Genomic DNA, 15538 nt, shown 5'->3' with positions numbered 1-15538 from the left:
TGTAGGAACTGTCTATTTTCTTCACTCACAGCTATATTCCCAGCACGAAAACAGTGCTTGTGTGTTAAAGTTTCTCAGTGACTATTTGTTGAATGAATGAATGACAGAGCGTACCGCAACCAGCTTACTTTATTTGCTTGCTATCAAACGTGGACTGCTAAACTTTCAGACAGATATCCAGCATCCAGAAGGAGCCCCATGCAAAGCTGTCTCTCTCCTCCTTCACTTACCCATTCCTTTTTCCCTCCAAGCCAGCAGTCTAGGCTCAAATACTACAGTTAAAAAGAAATAACAAGCCCCCTAATAAGAACCTGCTGTATAAAAAAGAAAAAATTAAATTAAAAAAAAAAAAAACGAAATAACAAGCCTCAAATGCAGACATTTGCCCCCCACTGCAGCAAATCAAGACTTAATTGTAGTTTCAACCCCTCAGAAAGGTCACCTTTAAGACAGTCAATCTGAAATTTCCTAATCAACACTAGTGAGATAATCTGCATGATAAAGATCACTGCCATTCCCTCCCCCCACCCCTGACAAATATGTCCTGGCCCCAAATAATTCCCCCCCCCCTCTCTTTTTGGCTAATACCTTCCTGCCATCCTTCCACCTATAAGAGCCTTCCATTCTGTACCACTGCTCCTTGGAGCGGCCTTCTAGTGCTAGGCAGGATGCCAGCCACTTCAAATTTACTCCGTTTTTAAAACCTACCAAGAGCAGGCACTGAGCTACGTGAGCATGACAGGTGGGGTAGGGTTTGTGGCCACACGGAGAGCCCATGCCCCACCTAAAAAAGGCAGCTTCTCCCAGCTCCCGTCAAATGGCCTGGGGTCACCAGAGTTTCCAAGAGAAGGGAAGCAGCCAGAGTTCTACACATTAAAAATCTTCTAATTTTAAAATGTTGAAAACGGATGCAAAGTTCTGGTGAATGAAATATAAGAAAAAGTCGTTTGTCAGGGCTCCTGAGGAGAATCGTTCAAAGAGAGGGCGGGTGTGTCCTCACCCCTTCCCCATTTCTGCTGTGCACAGCATGAATTAGAGGGCTGGGGTCCTAGCAGCCCTCGTAAGGCAACCACGAGAAAGCTGGTGTGGCTCTGCTAATGACAAAACAAAACTCGTATTTTATGGCAAGACAAGAAAAGTTTAAAACATAAAATTGTTCTCTGCCCGTGTGGGCCTCCTCCCTCCCCCCTTTGGTCTGTGTTGTGTATCCGCGCGCGCGTTAACCGGACCTCCCTCCATAGGAGATAGCATTCCTTCTTAATCCTGTGAGGGGTCACGACTCCTTAGGAGATAACCTTCCTTCTTATTCTTCCGAGGGGCCATGATGACCCACTACTTGCTTTGTAAGTGCAGATCTGGATTGTGTAAACTGTCAATATTCTGTCATTTGACATAACCTTTGCCTCAAAAACTTACACAACTGTGCTTTGACCTCTAATGGGCAGAGCAGGCCTCAGAGCTTTCTCAGAGACTGTCTTCCGGGTTAGAATCCTCAGGTTAGCTCAGATAAAATTCTCCATTTCTTTCTTAGGTCAACTATTGATTAATTTTTTTGTCGACACTAATATCAAACAAGATAGACTTTAAAATAAACACTGTTATCAGAAACAAAGGTACATTTTATAATGATAAAAGTCAGTCCATCAGGAAGATATAAAAGTCATAAATATATGCATCTAAAAACAATACAAACAAAGATGAACCAAAAACTGACAGAAATGGAAAGAAAGACAATTCAACAGTAATAGCTGGATACTTCACATCCACTTTGAATAACTGACAAAAACTAGGCAGAAGATCAACCAAGAAATATGTGATAGTATTTATAATAAGAAATACATATTTGGTCTTTGTTCCCTTTCTGGCACAGAGTTTCCAAAATCCTTGGAATTTCCAAAGTGATGAAAAAGGTGTCTTTTGTTATGGCTAATGAGGTGACTTCTGGAAAGGCCCTAGAGCACCAAAGGATAGGAGCTGGTTGCCAGGGGAACCAGGGAGGTAATTACAGGGTTAGACAGTTCAGTCCCACCCAGACCTCTGGGGAGGGTAGAGGGGCTGGAGATTGAGTTCAGTCACCAACAGCCAATGATTTAATCATTCGTGCCTCCATAAAAACCCGGAAGGACTAGTCTTCTAGAGTTTCCAGGTTGGTGACCACGTGGAGATTTGGGGAGAGTAGCATGACCAGAGAGAGCATGGAAGCTCTTTGCCCCTTCCCACATAATTTGCCAAATGCATCTCTTCCATCATGCTATTCCTGAGTTGTAACCTTTTATAATACACTGACAATCTAATAAGTAAATGTTTCTGAGCTCTGTGAGTTCCCTCAGCAAATTAAACCCAAAGAGGGGGTTACTGGAACCTCCCATCTATAGCCGGCTGGTCACAAGCACAGGTGACAACCTGGACTTGTGACAGGTGTCTGAAGTGGGTGGGCGAAGGGGCCAGTCTTGAAGGACTGAGCCCTTAACCTGTGGGATCTGATGCTATCTCCAGAGAGACAGTTTCAGAATTGAGTTAAATTATAGGACACCCAGCTGGTACCTGAGACTTGCTTGGTGTAGGGGGAAAATAAAACACACATTGGAACTGCTATCAGAATCACAAGATAGAAAACATAAACACTGTAAACCAACTAGACCCAACTGACATCTACAGAACCCTCCACCCAACAACAGTATAATATACGTTCTTTCCAGGTAGGTGCACGTGGAACACTCTCGCGGCTACACCATATGTTAGATCATAAAACTAACCTCACTTCATTTAAAAGAATAGAAATAATGCAAAGTATGTTCTCTGACAACAATGGAATCAGAAATCAGTAACAGAAAGAAATATGGGACACTCACAAATATGCGGAAATTAAACAACACACTCCTAAATAACCAGTGGGTCAAAGAAGAAATCAAAAGATTAGGAAATACTTTGAGATGAATGAAAATGAAGACACAACATACCAAAACTTATGGGATGCAGGTAAGACAGTGCTTAGAAAGAAACTTACAGCTGTGAATGTCTCCATTAAGGAAGAAGGATCTCAAGTCAATAATCTAAACTTCTGCCTAAGACACTGGAAAAAGAACACTAAACTAAACCTAAAGCAAGCAGAAAGAAGGTGTATCAGTGTCCTAGGACTGTAACAAAATACCATAAACTGAGCATCGGAAAGTAATTCTCTCACAGTTTTAGAGGCTAGAAATCAAGATTTTCCTTTTTGGGACTCTGAAGAAGAATCTGTTCCATGTCTCTCTCCTACCTCCTGGTGGGTGCTGGCAATCCTTAGCATTTCTTGGTTTATGGAGGCATCACTCCAATCAGTCTCTGTAATCATATGGCTTTCTCTTCTCTGTGTCTTCACATGGTATCCTTATAACAAATTCAGTGATTGGATTCAGGGCCCATTATAATGCTGTAGGACCTCACCTTAATTTAACTAATTAGATCTGCAGAAGACCCTATTTCCATATAATATCACATTCACAGGTACCAGGACTCAGGACTTCTTTTAGAGAACACAATTCAACGCACCCAAAAGAAAATAATAAAGGTTAGAATGGAATAGTGAAAAACAGGGAATAAAATATAGAGGAAATTGTCAAAAACAAAAGCTGATTCTTTGAAAAGACCAATGAAATTGACAAACCTTTAGCTAGAACGATCAAGAAAAAAGAGAGAAGACTAAAATTATTAGAATTAGAAACGAAAGATGATTATTACTTTTCTTACAGAAATAAGAAGGATTATGAGGGAATACCATGAACAATTGTATACCAACAGATACCTTAAATGAAATGGACAAATTCCTAGGAAGACTCAAACTACCAAAACTGACTCAAGAAGAAATAGATACTCTGAATCAACCTGTAGCAAGAAAAGATATTCAATTAACAATAATAAAAAAAAAAACTTTCCCAAAAGAAAAGCTCAAGCTCAGATGGCTTCAACATTGAATTCTATCAAACATTTATAGGAAGGAAGCACTTCTCAACTCATTCTGAGACAAGTTTTATACTGATACCCAAACTAGAAAAGACATCACAAGAAAACTACAAACCAGTATCTCTTATGAACATGGACACAAAATTCCTCTACAAAATAGTAGGTAACGAAATCCAACAACATATTAAAAAAAAAAAGACTACATGACCAAGTAGGATTTGTCCCAGGAATCCAAGTTTTGCTCGACAACCAAAAACCAATTAAAGTACTTCACCATATCAACAGAATAAAAGACATATGGTCATGTCAATAGACACAGGGAAAGCATTTGACCAAATCTAAAATCCTTTCATATAAAAACACTCAACGAACTAGGAGTTGGAGGGAACTTCCTCAACCTGATAAAGAGCATGAAAAACCCACAGCTAACATCCTACTTAATGGTAAAAGGCTGAAAGCTTTCCCCCTGAGATCAGGAAGAAGAGAAAGATTCATCTACATGATATGTTCACAACAGGCAAATCTATAGAGACAGAAAGTAGCATAGTAGTTGCTTAGGCATGGGGGTTATGGGGGAAAAGGGGGTGACAGCTAAAGGGTACAGGATTTCTTTCTCAGGTGATGAAAATGTCCTCAAATTGATTGTGATGATGACTGCACATACCTGTGAATTGTATGGTATGTGAATTATATCTCAATCTAGCTACTTAAAAAAAAAAATGTAGTAGAGAGGCCATTAAAATAAGAATTAGAGAGGATATGCCTTTCGCATTCATGGAAGCCTAAACAAAAAAAGTTTCAGAAGAGTGGTGAGGCAATAGAAGTGGACAGACTGCAAAAACCTACACAGCACCACATACCCTTCAAGGAGAATGGATAAACTGTGCTGCATTCCCACAATGGCACACTGCACAGCAACGGATCTTAGAAATGTAATGTACTAGTGAGAAAAGCTAGTCCCAGAAGACTAAACACACTATAATATCATTTTCACAAAGCTCAGAAACAAGCAAAACTAAATAATGTATTGTTCAGACATTCATGTATGGGTGATAAAACTTCGTATACACACAAAAAAGCTAGGTTACAACAAACACAAAATTGAGGACGGTGGTTAACTCTACAATGGGTATTTCTACAGGTCACACAAGAAGATGAGGAGGGAATAGCTGGGTAGAAGCCATGGCATTGATAATACCCTTGTTCTTCGGTCAGGTGGTAGGTTCACAGGTGTTCTCTATCTCACTAATGCTTTATAACTATGCATGTGTGTTTATATATTGATTTCTTTTATATTCAATAACTAATAAAATAATGAAGGGAAAATATTAAAGTGAGTGGAGGCACAGAAACAAGCAAGTGCAGATGACATTTTCTGAAAGACTGAGGAAGAAGGGGAGGGAGAAGTAGTACAACAGCCAGTGGAAGACACGAGGCAATGAAAGACTTCAGAATGAAGGCAGGTAGATGACTTTATAAGCTGAAGGGGAGAAGTCTGCAGAGGGAGGGAAAGACTAGAGGCGAAGAAAAGACAAAACAAGACCTGATCAGACCAGTAAAGGCTCCAGAACAGGCAGAGAGGAAGGGGCAGGGGCCAAGGACGCAGGGAGAGAAGAGAACCTTGAAAGGAAGGTGGGCCTCCTGAGACGAGAGGTGAGCAACTGAAAATGGACTGTAGGTCTAAACAAAATGTGGGGAGAAGATGCGTAGAGATAGGCAGAAAGTTGAAGAAAATTACATACAGGGGTGTCAATTTTCTCGAGGTAAGAAGTGAGGTCAGGGACTTCCCTGGTGGCGCAGTGGTTAAGAATCCACCTGCCAATGTAGGGGACATGGGTTCGAACCCTGGTCCGGGAAGATCCCACATGCCACAGAGCAACTAAGACCATGCGCCACAACTACTGAAGCCCGCGTGCTACAACTACTGAAGCCCGTGCGCCTAGAGCCCGTGCTCCGCAACAAGAGAAGCCACCGCAGTGAGAAGCCCGCACACCATGACAAGGAGTAGCCCCCGCTCGCCGCAACTAGAGAAAGCCCGCGCACAGCAACGAAGACCCAACGCAGCCAAAAATAAATACATTTATTTTTAAAAAAGGAAGTGAGGTCATTCATGGAGGATAAGGGAAGGCAGAGACTGAGCAGAGGGCTCGCTGCAGGTGGTAAAGGCTCGAAACAGTGACTCGGAGGTTGACTAACAACAAGACAAAGACATCTGGAAGCACAACCAAGATTAGAAACAAATTGCCAGCTGCACCAACCAATTGCATGTGGTTCCACTGGCAATTTGTTTCTAATCTCGATAGTCAGCGGCACCAACCGCATGGTTGCCTGAATTTCCATGGCAATTCTGTCGCTCTGGTGTAAGAGCAGAGAGCGCAGTTTGTACACTGATGCTGGGGCAATGGGATGGAAGGAGGAGAAAGTTCAGGGTTCCAGTGAAAGAAAACTTCAGACTGTAAACCAAGAGTCTGTCAGGACAGAGAGGCCACAGACTCAATAATAATAATAATAACAGTCCCATTGATGGACAGCTTTTAAAACTGTTTTTAAAAAGTAAATCTAGGGCTTCCCTTGTGGCGCAGTGGTTGAGAGTCTGCCTGCAGATGCAGGGGACATGGGTTCATGCTCCGGTCCGGGAAGATCCCACATGCCGCGGAGCGGCTGGGCCCGTGAGCCATGGCCGCTGAGCCTGCACATCCGGAGCCTGTGCTCCGCAATGGGAGAGGCCACAACAGTGAGAGGCCCGCATACCACAAAAAAAAATAATAATAATAATAATAATAAATAATTAAAAATAAATAAATAAAAAGTAAACCTATAGGGCTTCCCTGGTGGTGCAGTGGTTGAGAGTCCGCCTGCCAATGCAGGGGACACAGGTTCGTGCCCCGGCCCGGGAAGATCCCACATGCCGCAGAGCGGCTGGGCCCGTGAGCCATGGCCGCTGAGCCTGCGCGTCCAGAGCCTGTGCTCCGCAACGGGAGAGGCCACAACAGTGAGAGGCCCGCCTACCACAAAAAAAAAAAAAGTAAATCTATAATGTTAGCACCACTGGGTTTAGAAAAAGAGGAAAGAAATGAAGATAGACTAGAATGAAATATGCCAAAGATTTTAATACTGGTTATCTTTGAGTTGCAAGAATACGTTTTATTTCTAAAAACTAATAACTAGTGCCGCAAAAGCAAACAATAAAGGAGGTTTACAAACATGCTAAAACAAGTCATCCTGTTAAAAAAGAAACAACAGGTCCCAAATGGAGTCACTTGTGCTCAGCCCCACGTCAGTAAACTGAGACTTAATACCTAACCTAACCGCAACCTCAGCCTCTCCCAGGAATGTCATGACCTTCAACCAGTCAGTTTTCAATTACCTGGTAAGCACTAGTGGGGTAATCTGCCGGATAAACCCCTGCTTTCCCCAACAGGAAGTTGACCTTACCTGAAACAATCCACTCTTTGCTACAATAACTTTCTTGCCCTGCCTCACTCTGCCTATAAGTCTTCCATTTTGTACAGCTCCTTGGAGCCCCCTTCTTTCTGTTAAGATAGAAGGTTGCCTGATTCATGAATAATTAAATAAAGCCAATTAGATCTTTACTCGTTTGAATTTTGTTTTTTAACAATCCTAAGACTGGCAGGAATAGAAGTAAATTTCACCTTTTTGTCTCTACTTTCCATATTTTTGTTATGGAGTTAAACTACTTTTATAATAATAATTTCCTAAAGAATTTTAAATGTTTCTAACGCCCAATGCAGAGTTACTCTTAGTTTCGGGAGAAATTGGGGCTTCAACAAAACTGCTACATTCTAACACCACAGATTTCACAATTACTGGTGTTTTAAAAGTCTTATTTGCAGTATTACATCACAATAAAAAGTCACTCTCTGCTTTGCCCTATACTTTTTTTTTTTTTTTTTGGTACGTGGGCCTCTCACTGTTGTGGCCTCTCCCGTTGCAGAGCACAGGCTCCGGACGCACAGGCTCAGCGGCCATGGCTCATGGGCCCAGCCACTCTGCAGCATGTGGGATCTTCCCGGACCGGGGCACGAACCCACGTCCCCTGCATCTGCAGGCAGACTCTCAACCACTGTGCCACCAGGGAAGCCCTGCCCTCTACTTTATCTCATCAACCTTTGATCTGCTCAGATTTTCTCCTTTAACCTGGTTTAAAAAAAAAAAAAAAAAAGTCACAAACATTCCAGAATTTCACTTGACAATGATTCCAATCCTATAGATAAAAATAACATTGTGCACACCTGAATTTGGATACGTCCTTGCGATCTGTGCTATAGTATAAGTGAACTGTACTCATGTCATTGGCCCATCCCCATGCTTGCAATGGAGAAGAGAACGTATGATAAAATAAATAAATGTAAGATAAAAACGCACTTAAAAAGCCAGTGCTCACACCCCCATAGTTTATTACCCAGTTACTTTAGTACCAACTCTGCTCTGTGCTGTTGCCGTCAGGACCACCACTGGCCTGACATTAGGAGTGTAGACTCCACGGGGAATGGGGCAAAACAGCCAACTCCCAGTTCCTTTTTAGGCTTTTCAGCCACCTGCAGTGTGCATGGGGTTGATCATTGTCCAAAGCCTCTAGCAAGTCTCCAGCAGGTCCACTCCCTTGAGGAGTGTCTCAAGACTGCTGTCCCATGCTCAAACTCTCCACTCTCGGGCATAAAGTCCAAACCCCTGACCTGAAAAACAGGGCCTTCCATAATCACTTTTCAAGCCACTCACAGCCTCCCAAATGCATCTTTCCATTCCCATCCTTGGACCTTTGCACATGCTGGTCTCTGCCGGCAACGTCCTTCTTTCCATTCTACTGTGTGTCCAGCCAACGCCCACTCCTCCTCCAAGACCTCACTCCTGCACCACCTCCTCCGAAGTTCTTTCTGCATCCTTCCCTCCCTCTCTGCCTCCCTCCCTCCCAGGAGAAGCCGATCGCTTGATCACTCTCGTCTGTGAGTGCTGCACTGTGAGGACACCTCGGTTCCAGCCCCTATGTCTGTTGGCTCCAAGAGCACAAGGCTGACCTCTGCTCATCTTTGCACCCCTCTGCTTTGGCCCAGCATGAGGAGAACAGAACGTGCTCCATAATGTTCGTGTACTGAAGGCTAAAGGCCAGGTCATGGGCCACCTCCCTTTCAGGGAGGGTCACTGATGCCCCACAGAGAGGCCTCTGAAGAGAAAAACCAGGTGAAGGGATCATGTTCTAATTCATTTATTCGAGAGCAATTGTGGTCACCTATTATGTGCTGTGGAGAGTATTTTTTAAATGACACTAACCTGATACTCACTTTCAAGAAGCACAGAGTTGCAAAGAAAAGCTCTAGTCAAAGCTATATTGCAAAGAAAAGTTTAATCAAAGCAGGTGGTATGACCAATTGTCAAGTTAAGTCTGGAAGACAATACACATCTGAGAAAGTAAGAAAGGCCAAGCTGGGACTCAATCCCAGATCTCTTACCAGCTGTAGGACTTCAGGCACGTTACCTATCTTCTCTCTGCCTCAGTTTCCCCAACTGTAAAGATGACGAACACTGACCTCGTGTTGTACCTCTTCCCCTCCTTCCCTCTGCTCCTGCCACTCTGGCTTTCTTACTGTTCCTCAAACACTCAGGTCACTCCTGACTTTGGAGCTTGACACCCTCTGGTTCCTCAACCTAGAACACTTCCCCCCAAATCTGAGTCATTCGGGTCTCCATGCAGATGCCACCTCCTCCGAGAAGAATTCCCTGACCACCTGCTTCAAAGAGTATCTCCACTCCCACATCATCCTAATGCCCCTACCCTGATTCATGCACTTCACAGCACTTCTCAGCACCAGAAATAACACTATTTGTTTACTCTTTTTTTTTCTCTTTTGTATCTCCTTCTAGGAAACAAATTCCTTGAAGGCAGGGTCTTAGTCTCAGCTGGATCCCCAGTGCCTAGAATGCCTGCCACATAGTAGATACAAGCACACCTCGGTTTATTGCTCTTCACAGATAATGCGTTTTTTAATAAATCAAAGGTTTGTGGCAACCCTGCATGAAGCAAGTCTATCGGCACCATTATTCCAACAGCATCTGCTGACTTTGTGTCTCTGTGCCTCATTTTGGTAATTCTTGCATTATTTCAAACTTTCTCATTATTTTTATATCTGTTATGGTGATCTGTGATCTTCGATGTTACTATTGTAATTATTTTGGGGGCACCACAAACTGCCCCCATATAAGATGATGAACTTAGTTGATAAAATGTGTGTGTTGACTGCTCCACCAACCAGCAGTTCAGAGAAAGGGCCTAACTTTCTACAATTCTATGAAGCCTAAGAGAGGTGAGGAAGCTGCGGAACAAAAGTTTGAAGCTGGCAGAGGTTGGTTCATGAAGTTTAAGGAAAGAAGCCGTCTCCATAACATAAAAGTGCAAAGTAAAGCAGCAAGTGCTGATGTAGAAGCTGCAGCAAGTTGTCCACAAGATCTAGCCAAGATAATGAACAAAGGTGGCTACACTAAACCACAAAGTTTCAATGTAGACAAAACCACCTTCTACTGGAAAATGCCATCTAGGACTTTTATAAGTAGAAAGAAGTCAATGCCTGGCCTCAAAACGTCAAAGGACAGGCTGACTCTCTTGTTAGAGGCTAACGTAGCTGGTGATTTTAAGTTGAAGCCAGTGCTCTTCTGAAAATCCTAGGGCCTTTACGAATTATGCTAAATCTACTTGTGCTCTACAAATGAAACAAGGCCTACATGACAGCACATCTGTCTACCTGTTTTACTGAATATTTTAAGCCCACATTTGAGACATACAGCCCAGAAAAAAAGATTCCTTTCAAAATATTACTGCTCATTGACAATGCACCTGGTCACCCAAGAGCTCTGATGAGCATGTATTGGGTTGGCAAAAAAGTTCGTTCGTGTTTCCTGTACGATGTTATGGAAAAACCTGAACGAAATTTTTGGCCAATCCAATACAAGGCAATTCATATTGCTTTCATGCCCACTAACAAAAAAATCCATTCCGCAGCCCAAGGATCAAGGAGTCACTTTGACTTTCAAATCTTATTATTTAAGAAATACGTTTTGTAAAGCTATAGCTGCCATAGACAGTGACTCCTCTGATGGATCTGGGCAAAGTAAATTGAAAACCTGGAAAGCAGTCACCATTCTAGATGCCATTAAGAACATTGATGATTCATGGGAAGAGGTCAATGTATCAACATTAACAGGAGTTTAGAAGAAATTGATTCCAACCCTCATGACCTTGAGGGGTTCAAGACTTCAGTGGAGGAAATAACTGCAGATGTGGTGGAAAAGCAAGAGAACTAGAATTAGAAGTGTAGCCTGAAGAAGTAACTGAACTGCTGCAAACTCATGATAAGCGTTCATCAATGAGGAGTTGCTTCTTAAGGATCAGCCAAAAAGTGGTTTGCTCATAGATGGAATGTACTCTTGGTGAAGATGCTGTGAAGATTTTCGAAATGACAAAAAAAGATTCAGAATATTACATAAACTTTACCAAACTAGTTGATAAAACAGTGACAGGGTTTGAGAGGATTGACTTCCATTATGAAAGAAGTTCTACTGCGGGTAAAATGCTATCAAACAGCATTGTGGGCTTCCCTGGTGGCGCAGTGGTTAAGAAGCCGCCTGCCAATGCAGGGGACACGGGTTCGAGCCCTGGTCCAGGAAGATCCCACATGATGCAGAGCAACCAAGCCCATGTGCTGCAACTACTGAGCCTGCATGCCACAACTACTGAAGCCCGTGCGCCTAGAGCCCGTGCTCCAAAACAAGAGAAGCCACTGAAACGAGAAGCCCACGCACTGCAACGAAGAGTAGTCCCTTGCTCGCCACAACTAGGGAAAGCCCGCGAGCAGCAACGAAGACCTGACGCGGCCAAAAATAAATAAATAAATAAATAAAATGTATAAAGGAAAAAAAAACAGCATTGCATGCTACAGAGAAGTCATTTACGAAAGGAAGAGTCAATCGTTGTGGCAAACTTTTTTTTTTTTTTTTACGATTTTTTTGACGTGGACCATTTTAAAGTCTTTATTGAATTTGTTACAACATTACTTCTGTTTCATGTTTTTTGGTCACGAGGCACATAGGATCTTAGCTCCCCGACCAGGGATTGAACCCGCACCCCCTACATTGGAAGGCAAAGTCTTAACCACTGGATCGCAGGGAAGTCCCAATGTGGCAAACTTCACTGCTGTCTTATTTTAAGAAATTGCAGTAGTCACCCCTACCTTCAGCAACCACCACGAGATCGGTCAGCAGCCATCCACACTGAGGTATTGACCGAAGGTGAGGGGGTGGGGTGAGGTGGGGGGATGGGGGGGAGTCAGAATATATACGATTTTAGTGAAGGGGAGGTGCATGCAATCAAGCATACCTTTTGGCAGAAGGTTGCTGCTAGTCACGAGGAGAAGAGGTCTCCATTAATGATTTTAGTGCTTTTCTAGATATGAGAAGATACAAGAAATTGGGCTCATAAAATCTCCTGAAAATATCTAACTATCTGAAGGCCTGCTCTGCCAGTTTTTCCCAAAGCACAGAGTGCCTCATTCCTGATCTCCGCCCTGAACTCCTTTCAGGGTGTGCTGAAGGTCAGTGACTGCAGTGGCCAGTGACTTCATTCTTGTAGAACCACGTGGCGAGTGACAATTCTTAGTGGGCAGTGGCAAGACCCTCCACTGGCAGAAAGATTACAGCTCACTGAAGGCGCAGATGATGTAGCATCTTTTTAGCAATAAAGTTATCTTTAAATTAAGATATGTACATTTTCTTTTTAGACATAATGCTATTGGACACTTTACAGACTGCAGTATAGTGTAAACATTACTTTTATATGCACTGGGAAACCAAACAGCGCCTGTTTGCTTTCCTGTGGTGGTCTGGAATTGAACCCACAGTATCTCCAAGGTACGCCTGTACTAAAAAAAACTATTGAATAAATGGTGATGACAAGAAGATACCTACATCAAAAGGTTTTGTGAGGATTAACTGAGTGTACCTGGAGGAATATAAAGTGCTTCAATACAGTGTCCAGCACAGAGTAAGCTCAATCATGTTGGCTAATACCATTATCAAAGGAATCCAGAAAGAGGGTGAGGCGTGGCATGAGCAGGGGAGTTACAGAGTGTCAAGAAGAGGCAGGTCTTGAGCTTGATCTGGAGAGATAAGGATTTTTCAGCTGGGCAGAGAGATGGGGGCACGGCAGGGGGTTGGAAGAGTCTCCTCTTCCATACAAGCCGCCCCTCCCTCACAGGTGCTCTCCCAGCTCCTCCATTAAATGCAGTCATCCCACTAAGAATCATCTATTGACCAGCCTCTCTCTGCCCATCCATTAATCCATGTATCTTTCATTTCTAGATGAATTTCACCCCAAAAGGGCACACGATAATGTTGTCGAATTGATTTCTGAAATCTGTAGAAAAGGCACAGGCTACTCTTCAGACCAGCAATCCTGGCCTGGGGACCTATCCTAGAGAAATACTCAAAGGTCAGCATGAAAAATCACATACAAGGATGTCCACTACAGCATGGCTTGTGAGGGGGTCAAAACAGAAGCAACCCGAATGTCCACCCGTGAGAAAAGAATAAATACACTATGGTGCATCCATACTGTGCAGAGGTGAAACTAAGTAACACAGATGCTTATGTACCAGCATGAAAAATCTCCAAAACATATTGTTAAATTGGGGGGATAAAAAGGTTGGAGGGGGGGCTTCTCTGGTGGTCCAGTGGGTAAGACTCCGCACTCCCAAGGCAGGGGGCCCAGGTTCCATCCCTGGTCGGGGAACTAGATCCCACAGGCATGCCACAACTAAATAAAAAAAGATCCCGCGTGCCACAACTAAGGCCCGGCGCAGCCAAAATAAATAAAATAAATAAAAATAAGAACAAAGAAGGTTGGAGGTTGGAAAATACACACTACATGAACTCATTTATGTAAAACAAGCTAATATTCTAAAACCACACACACAAGAACCTAAAGATTTCTCTGGAGATATAGATAAGCATTAACACGATAGATATGTGTTAATACCACCGTGCATTTCAAAACTGTGCCTGATAAATATTAAGTTTTCAATGAGCATTTGCTGAATGATTGAAAACGTATGTACATGAGCAGAAAAAGACTGGAAAATGGATCTGCTTTTCGTGCTGAGTATTTCTGTACTGTTTGCATTTTAAGAAGCCGCACTAATGTATTACTTGCATAATTTAAATGAACTCAAAATAGTTCTTCAAAAACAAACAAACAAACAAAAAACCGTTGCAGAACCTGGATAGATCATAAAGGGGTCTATGCACCAACTCTTGAATAACTTTTCAAGGTAGCTAATTTAATCGTACTGACCAATCAGGGATCTTACACAGAAACTCAACTCTCACTTTACCTCTCCAGCATCAAACTTCTCAACAGCACACGAACAGAAAAGTGGTGCGTTTTAAACTGTTCTCAAAAACAGTTAATAGCATGCCCTTCCTAAAGGGTGTCCTAACAAACCACGCGCCGGGCCTCCCCCGCGCACACCAAGGAACACAGTAACGACCGCGGGTGGGCGCGAAAGGTCCTCCAGGCAGGTGTGCGCACACAGAGCCCCGGGAAGGAAACTCACTCTCCGACTTGCCTTTTCACGATCTGTCATCGGTCTCTCCTGCTGAGGCTTCATTTCCCGGAGAAACTAATTTCTTCTGTGATGCAGCCCAGAGCCCAAGGTCACCTGGTCAGGGGAGGAGAAGCGCGGTGTTAAAACCCCGGGAGAAGAGGAGCGCGCAGTGGATGGCATCCTCGTGGTTCGGTTCTAACCCGAACTGACACCTGCACTGCAGACGAGGAACCGTCAGCCCTCATCCCACCTGCTAATTCAAACTTGCGCGCCATTGCGCCCCTGGTCCTGGAGGGCGCAGGGATGAGCACCAGAGGGGAGGGTGGGCCGGGAACCCTCACTCACACCCGGAGACGGGCCTGCCGTGCCCCAGCGTCCTCGGCCGAGATGAAACCCAGGCGAGGCGGGCCCGTCCCCCCTCCCGGGTGTCCGCTACCTCTCGGGCCGGTGCGCAGAGGTCTTCAGCCTCGGGCGTGCGCCGGAGAGAAAAGGAGGGAGGGAGAGCCGCGTAGACCAGGGTGGGAGATGCAGATCCCAAGGCTCGACCACCGCCGACTGGGAAGGTGAGGCGTGGCGAGGGCCGGCTTCGGGTCCGCTCTGCACAGCTCCTTCTGGAGCGCCGCGCCTGGCTCCAGGGCGCCGCGGGTCCGAAATGCCGCAGCCGCTGCGGGAGTGAACTCCGCACCTGGAAAATCGATCTGAGACACGCAAGAGCTTCCCATTGGTCTCCAACGGGCGGCAGGCTCTAGACTGGGGGCGGGGGCGCCAGAGCGGGGTCTTCAGTGGGGGAGGGGGCCGAGGGCGGGAGCACCGGCTGTCCATCACAGGCCACGCCCTCCCCATGCCCAACGCCCCCTATGGCTCCGCCCATGGGGAGGCCGGGCCAGAGTACTCCACGCCGAAAACTTCTCCACCCCCGTGGGAGATTCTATTGGCTGGAAGGCCGTGGGAAGCTACTACCAGCAACCAATTGAAATGCACAATCG

Source organism: Kogia breviceps, chromosome 16 (assembly GCF_026419965.1).
Source record: "Kogia breviceps isolate mKogBre1 chromosome 16, mKogBre1 haplotype 1, whole genome shotgun sequence".
NCBI lineage: Eukaryota > Metazoa > Chordata > Mammalia > Artiodactyla > Physeteridae > Kogia > Kogia breviceps.
Note: the sequence above shows the minus strand (reverse complement) of the source record.